We start from the raw sequence: 8,124 nt of genomic DNA, 5'->3' as shown, positions 1-8,124 counted from the left end.
TTTCCACAATATTCAGACTCAGGGTTTGGATATAAAAACATAATTTAGGAGGATTTTTTGCATTGTTTTTTGCTTGTTTGTAAAATGCTCTTTGAACCTGCAAAGCCTTCCTAAAATAGCAGTGACTTCCTGTGTAATCACCTCAGAGAGAACACTTGTGTCCCTGGCATGGTGTGTGGAAATCCACTGGGGCTGAGGACTGAAAGGGCTTCCCAGGAAGGCAACTCAGCCTGTGACAATTGTTGGAGTGCAATGAGCAGAGCAGCCAGTTCCACAGCTGGCATGGAACCAGGGGGACAGCAAGGGAAGGTGTTCAGCTCTGTGCTTGCTCCTTGAGCTCTGACACTTCTAGTAATTGTCTAGAGTTCAACATGGAAGTTTTTAGGGAAGGTTTGCAGGCATGTTCTTAGGCTAGGAAGGAGAAGAGAAGCATATTTTGCAAGAAACTAGCTGGTGGAATTCCTGCCTGACTGATAGAATGTTTTTATGCTGCAAGGGTGATCTTGCAATATTCATTGTTAAGGTGCCTAGAGCCCTTGTATATGCATCCTTTTATTATTTAAATATTGAAATAAATAAATCAGCTCACTTAAGAAACCAGCAATCCAGTTTGTTAGAATTCTTTCATTAATTTTGATGGTGCTGAACCCCAGATCTGTTAAAAGACTCCAGAAGAATAAGTCAGTCATAGTCTCTTGTAACTTCTAAATGTAAATACCTCAGCTGTAAGAAATCAAAAGTTATCTAAATTTCTTTCATTCACTGGGTTTTTAAATAACTAATGGGGTATTAAATGCTTCACCACAGAAGTCAGCACTTGGGCTTGGCTAAATAGTAATTCAAAATTACAAGAATGTGCATGTCGGTACACTAAGCTCCCACCCCAAAGGAGATATTTCACAAAGGCTCAGAAAAAAAAGGGAAGGTGAAAGAAAAAAAAAGGCAGCACAATTACAATTACAATGTAGTAATTACTGACACAATCTTAATAATGTTACAAATCGGATCTAATTGGTAAATATACAAATTAGTAAAACCAAAGAGAAAAATGCTTTGATATATTTAACATCAGGAGAAATGAAACATCATTATTTAATATCAACTTCAATTTTTAAATGCCAAGTTCCACAAAAAAGGGTAGGGCCTAGGGAACTTTAAATTTAAATTACTATGATGACTAGAAACAAAGGAAACAATAAACTTATGGATGTTAAAATGCCTCGAAAAAGCCAACTTACGCAGCGGCTTCTTCTTTTGACACCCCTTTGATATTCTTCGCCAAATAATCATCTATGGCATCCTTGTCTTTGATCAAATGAATCCTAAATTTAAATGATAAAAAAAAATAAAAGAAACACTGTAAGGTGCTAACATAGACTTCTGCAGCATGTATAATATATTATCATTGCCAAGTACAGCTAAACACTGAAATATTGACAAAGTAATATATCAGACATTCTATAAGCACATACAAATATCTTTTTAATTTTTTGGTCCGTAGCTAGTTCAAATCTTTATTTCTGAAAGAAAACAGAGGTGGTATTAGCTTTCAGGGATCTGGTTATCTGATATTTCTGTCTAAACTAGAAGAAACTGTGTATTAGCTAAATCAGTAATAATTGATTAAGCTATCCATATTTAAACTGTTTCCAAAATCAGAACTGTTACATTTTTATATTATCAGTATGGACCAGAGTGGTCCAATCTATTTCATATTTAGCTTCTTCAAAATTAAAAAGAAAGGCAAATCAAGAAAAGAATTCCCAAATCCAACTCAAAATGTTTTCCTTGGTGCAGTGCAATCTTTTAATACTGCTCCTGGCTTTCCGCAGTTTGAGAAGCATAGTGCAAAAGGTGCTCCACTGAGGGGATAATCCAAAGGTCATTAAAATAAAGAGCAAATTTCAGGATGCATGGATCTAGGTTTAAAATTTGAACTGTGCACCATTTCACCTTTCACTTCAGCCACCATATCTCTGTATCTCCACTCTGCTACACATGAGATGCCTGGAAAGGGTAATATGTGCTTACTGACCATAAGGTGTATGTAAACAGAGTCTGATATCCCAGCTGTAGAGGATGTTATCTTTATAAAAGTAACGTGAATTTATTTTTCTTCTTCAGAGAAAGAGCACAAAGATTGTCTGGTTAATCACTCAAAGATAAAAGAAACTCAGCATTAGTGCTCCACATAAATCCATTACTTTACTCTTTCTCTGTCTGTATTACACTGCTGTCTTTCATTACAGTGATGGGAGTAAACTCTTTTCATAATGTTAGCTAATATAAGCGACACGCTCCTTATTGCTCTCAGAATACAGAAGACACTTCACAAAGTTCATTTAAATGAAAACAAAATAGCTAAGCAAAGCAGAGATATTTTGACATATCTGTATTTAAAACAATGTAACAGTGAAAACTTCCCTCACAAATAGTGCCTTTAAATTTGTTCCAGAATTTGCTGCTGCCAAATGGCACCAGCCGAGGCTTGTACTTCGAGGCTGCACTTAACACAATCCTTAGGAACTGCTGTTGATCTGGCTAAATGTACACCTCGAGTTGAGTTTACTAAAAATAACAAATACTCATCTCACTCAGGCTTTTATTATCAATGATGCTAATGTAGCAATAACACAGAAAAGATGGGCAGGTGATACTTAGGAAAAAATACACTAGGAAACTCCATCAAGTCAAGAAAATCATTATGGCTTCCTATATGCAATGAGAATTAAAAACATTAAAATAAATTAATTACTCAATGTGAAGAAAAGAGACTGTGACTTGGAATGGACATTGTTTCTTTTTCCAGAATTGAGATGAGGATGGCATTTGCTAAAAGTTACTGTTTCTTTTCTTCCAGAGGTTGTCACTTGCTTTTTCCAAGTTGCTTTATCCTTACTTCTCTGGTGTTTCCACAGTGACTCATGGTACTTCATAGAGTGTATAGAGTCTACTTCACCTGTAGGTTGGCTCCTATTTAATTTTAAATCACTCAGTTATTAATGAGAAATGCATTTTAATCCAACAGACACCTTCTTTTTTGTTCTCTTTTTAGCGGTGGAACTTTCCTAAGAGAGAATTTCCTTGCCTCTGATTTTTGAAGTTTAAAATATTGTGAAAGAGCAAACATAACTTGTCACCTCGGCAGAGCTGATTGAAGCTGTTCACAGCAAAAATGATGCTTTGAAAGAGAAGAGGAACCTACCTTGCAAAGTCTAATGGGGGGCAAAGAGGCTGCTCTATGAACTTGGGATGCTCCCCTGGGCTTTGGAGGATTGCTTGAGGCAACACCTTCATTTTAGCTAAAACAAACAAACAAAACCAACATTACTTGAAACGACCCCTTCACAGCAATGTGGTTTCCTTCTTGTGCTGCTTCCCAGCTCACTCTCTGTTATTGCCAGTGCATTAAAACCCAACTCCAGCTCCACACAAATCACAGCATTACCTCAGTAGGACATAACACAAAGGAATGGACATTATTTAACTTTCCATGGATTTCTCTCTTTTAATGAGATGTTTTTGATTTCCATAAGGACAGCTGATTCAGGAACCATACCTGCATGGGATTCCCTGTGCTTCCTCAAGCCATCTAGGTCCAAGTACTGATAGTATTTTAAGTTAATACACAACATGGACAAATGATGAAATATACAGGGTGCAAAGCAACGACAGGCACTGTGTTAATGTTCAAAATCCTACATAATCACAGTAGAAACAAGCTTTTGAAGGAAAAAATGTAAGTAATGCAATACTTACAACACAGGGTTTTACTTAAAACAAAAGCCAAAAGCCCCACAGTTATTTAGAATCGTCTAGCTTGTCATTTTGAAGTACATAAATGCTAATAGGACTTTTTTGTCATATAGAGCTACTGTGTTTTTTCCCCAAGTATTCAGTCTACACTTCCTACCATTAAAGTTTCAGCTGCCAGTTCCTTCATTTTGCATGTCTGTGATCTGAGGACGTTAGCAGCAGGAGCACCTCTACTTTTAAATTTGGTTTAATGTAGGTATTGCATGCCCTGCTGGTAGGCCTGAAGGCATAAACTTTTAATAGGGATGGAAAAACAGAATATAATGGGGGGGGGGAAGAATTTAACTATTTGCTACATTTAGTGAAAGGAAATTTATTTTTCGGGAAATAAGTATTAGATCTGAATCAATTTGTTACTGAATGATCAGCATCAGACTAGCGGATATTTTATATATTAGTCTTTCTGGGATCAAAAGGCATTTCATTGATGCAGTATTTTGCTGTGGTTTTAATGAAGTAATTTTTTAAATTGTGTTATTAGAACTGAATAATAAGGAGAATTATAGTTTGAAAAGATGACAGGATAGGATATTTCTGCTAAGTAATTCTTTTGGGGCCCTGTACTAATGATAACATTTTTACAGAAAAAAAAAAAGGTATTACCTATAGATAAACTGGTCTGCAATTACGGGCAGCAAAATTTAACAGAAGTGTGTCCTAGAAAATAAAAAATCAATAGACTAAAACTGGAGGGGTAATTCATCACTATAAAAGATAACACTTCTCACAGAGAATGACAGGTTTGTATACAAAAACTATATAGAAAGGAAAACCCCTTTTTAGGAAGATGCTATTCCGTGAGAAATAGTAATTAAACTTTGGAACAGCAATCTTGAAGCCCAGAGAAGATGCAAAGCTTTCTACGAGCTCCTTTGTTGTGAGGTATTAAGTGGGAAAATGAGCACAGCCATGCCTTAGTGGAGGCTGATGAATTTGGCAAGGCAGGGGGGCTGACTGCAGCTATGGGGCAGAAAAGGAGGGGAAGCAGCTGAAAGGAGACCCCCATAGAGCCACTGCAGCCATGGAAAGCTGTTGATAGGGAGCTGTAATTTGGGGACAGCCACAAAGCACATGGCTGGAGCACAAGTCCTTGAGGGCTCACACATTCCATGTTCCCAACCCACAGAAATCAAGTCTGGGAAAAGAGGCTATCAGGCACAGGTCTCACATGAGGCACATATTCAGACATTCTTCTTAGCATGTTTCTGCCTCCAAGGACTGAAATACTGCCCTGGCTCCTATTTCCAACTCAAAGCTTGGGAGAACAAAAAAACAAACCCAAACTGCTTTATAATAACGCCAACTGAAGTTTTACTTCAGATGTGGGAAATTGCTTTCAGAGTGAAACGGAGGGTGTATTGCCCTCATTTCCAAGGCAACTTATTCTTACAGGCAAATTACAACCAAGACACATGACAGAAGGCACCAGCAACACATCCTTCTGAAACCCAGGCTATTTCAGCTGTGTAAATTTCATTGCCGGTCATTTAAAGACCACTTTACATCTTGCTCGGTTATTATAAAAGTCCCAGCCATGTCTCATTTACTTAATCAAACACCCGCAGAATTCAGCGAAAGATGAGGTGGTGCCGTTTGTTTCTAAAGAAATGCTGCACTTCATCCCATAGCGGAGGGAATCTCCCCAGGGACTGTAATTGCTCCAAGGTGCGCTGAAGCCGAAGGTAAAAACACCAGCCCATAGCAACGGCGCCTTTCCCTGCACCTTTTGGGAAACCTGTAGGCTGCCTCTTTGCACTTCCTATACATTTTCCGAGATATTCACTAGAGCATTTCCCAGGGAGGGAAGGAGCTGAGGGAGCAGGGATGGATACAACACACACGCCTTTGTGGGCATATTTGCTGCTACCTGGACCTCGTAAGATAAGGGGGACATCAGAATGTGTCAGGACAGATTTACTGGCACGCTGCTTTATTACACTGAAAGTAATAGTGTAAATTGATTAAAAAGTTTAAAAATAGCAATAATTTTTTGAAATCTACAGCCAGCGTGATAGACGCTATTTGTTCCAAGTGACCAGGACGAAGTCTCGGCCCCAGCCTGTCCCGTATCCTCAATGCCCTCCGTCCCTGCGGCTCTGGGAATACAGCCGCTCTCCGCTGCTGCCTGGCTGTCACCAACCACCGCCCAGGGACACTTCAGCCTGTGCCCTCACCTGTCCCCGCTACACGCCCTTGGCTCGGGCACCGATAAAATGCAGCCCCCACCAGCCGCAGCTCCCCGGGGCACAGACCTGGGCCGACGGCGAGGCCGCAGGCCGAGCGCTCCGCCGGCCCGGCCCTCACGGGACGCCGCGGGCTCGCCATGGCAACGGGGCCGGGCGGCGCGGGGGCCGCGCTCCCGGAGCCCTCAGGGACCATCCCGCCCCTTCCCGGCGGGCTCTGAGAGGTGTTGGCCCCGGGTTAGAGCCCGGAATACGCGGGGGCTGGGAGCAGTCGGCACGGCCCGAGGTGTTGGTGTGCTTCCTAGGAGCTCAGGTGAGCTCCGAACGAGCTGCCTCAAACGGGAGCGTCTCTCAAAGCTGAGCGAGTTTCTGAAGCTGGCAAGCAAAGAGCTAGGATCGTATGGACACCTAAGGAAGTGTGGGCAATCTCTCAGATGATAAATGGACGCCTGCAGTGAGCAGGTTTTCTTCTTTCACAGAATCACAGAATGGTTAGGGTTGGAAGGGACCAGTGAGTCATCTGGTCCAACTTCCCTGTCTAAGCAGGGTTGTCCCAGAGCACATGGCACAGGATTGTGCCCAGATGGTCCATGAATATCTCAGTGAGGCAAGCCACAATCTCTCTGGCCTATCTGTTTCAGTGTGTGGTCACTACACAGTGAAGAAGTTCTTCCTCGTATTCAGGTGAAACTTGCTGTGCATCAGTTCCTGCTGTTGCCTCTTGTCCTATTGCCCAGCACCACCGAGCAGAGCCTGATCCATCCTTCTGGCATCTCTCCTAGAGGTACTGACAGACCTTCACGAGGTCTCCTCCCAGTCATCTCAAGACTGAACAGGCCCAGCTCCCTCAGCCTTTGCCTGTAAGACCAATGCTCCAGTCCCTGAATCATCTTTGTTGCCCTTCCATCCCTCCAGAACCTCTGAACCTCCCTGAAATCCTTCAGGACTTCTTAGTAAGGGAAAGAGCAAGTAGAAAAAACATTAGACTGAATCTCTGAGTAAGTGACAACATGAAGGCATTTGGTTTATGGAAAATGTCCTCGCTTTCTGTTGATGAGAGTTTGCTGCTTAATTTACTGTCACAAAGGAGCTGTTCTAAGGGGCTGACCTGCTCGGGTGTCTGGGGGCTGGTCAGAAATGGAAATATTGAGAAGGAACCAATGAGCTTTTGCTAAGTGCAAATGAAAACTGTAAGAGAAACCCAATTGGGATGTTACAGAATATAAAGAGCAGAGATTTTTCAGTGACTTCTCTTTTCATGTTGGAAACTTGACACCAGTAGGAGATCGTTTTTTACCACAGATTTGACCTAGTTTTTATTGCTACAACTGTTCAGAAAACAGGAATGTCAGAATCAATTGCTATAATCTATTTTGGAAGGATCAAGTGGACAGAAAGCACTTAAAAATGACATTACCTGTTTCTGAGTTGATGGCAATCGGAAACAAAGGATCTTGAATGTTTATGGGTCAATGTTCTAGTGGATAAGTCAGAAGCTGACAGGGTACTTAGCTGATATCAAATCACACTAGAGAACAGCATGACCTATGCCTTACCCACCTACAACACATAGGGAAAGCACTGCTGTACTGAGTGAATTTCAGTCTGAGTGACATATGCTGAAGGTCTCATGCTGCCAGTGTTAAAATGTACTTGGAATTTCAAAATATTTAAAATGTCAATTTCCTAACTCAAAAAATGTTGCATCCAACACAGAGGAATTCTATATTAGACCTCATCTTGTCAGATGAAAAGGAATTGATCACAGAACTAAAAATTAGCCATAGCTTAGGTATAACTGATAATGATTTGATCACATTTGATATGTGCAAACAGAATTAAGTCCAAGCCAATAATACAGATACTTAATCCTTTGGAAGTGCTAATTTTAAAAAGGTGAATACTATTATAAGGTAAGTCTGTCGGGAGAAGAAATTTAATCTGAAATGGGAGAATAGTAATTGGAAGTGGTTTAAGGGTGGTAGTGCAGATACCCACTCAGTCAGAATGCCACAACTAAGGAATATGTTTGCTGAAAAGCCAGGGTGGTTTACAAAGCAAACATGTGCAAAACTGGAGAAAGAATGTGCTGTCGCTAACGCTAACGGTAATGTACACTGAGAGG

The sequence above is a fragment of the Chamaea fasciata genome, unplaced genomic scaffold, assembly GCF_029207755.1.
Source record: "Chamaea fasciata isolate MVZ Bird 193981 ecotype frontalis unplaced genomic scaffold, bChaFas1.0.hap1 SCAF_6, whole genome shotgun sequence".
NCBI classification, from domain to species: Eukaryota; Metazoa; Chordata; class Aves; order Passeriformes; family Sylviidae; genus Chamaea; species Chamaea fasciata.
The sequence above is the reverse complement of the archived record's forward strand: the minus strand, read 5'-3'. Positions refer to the sequence as shown.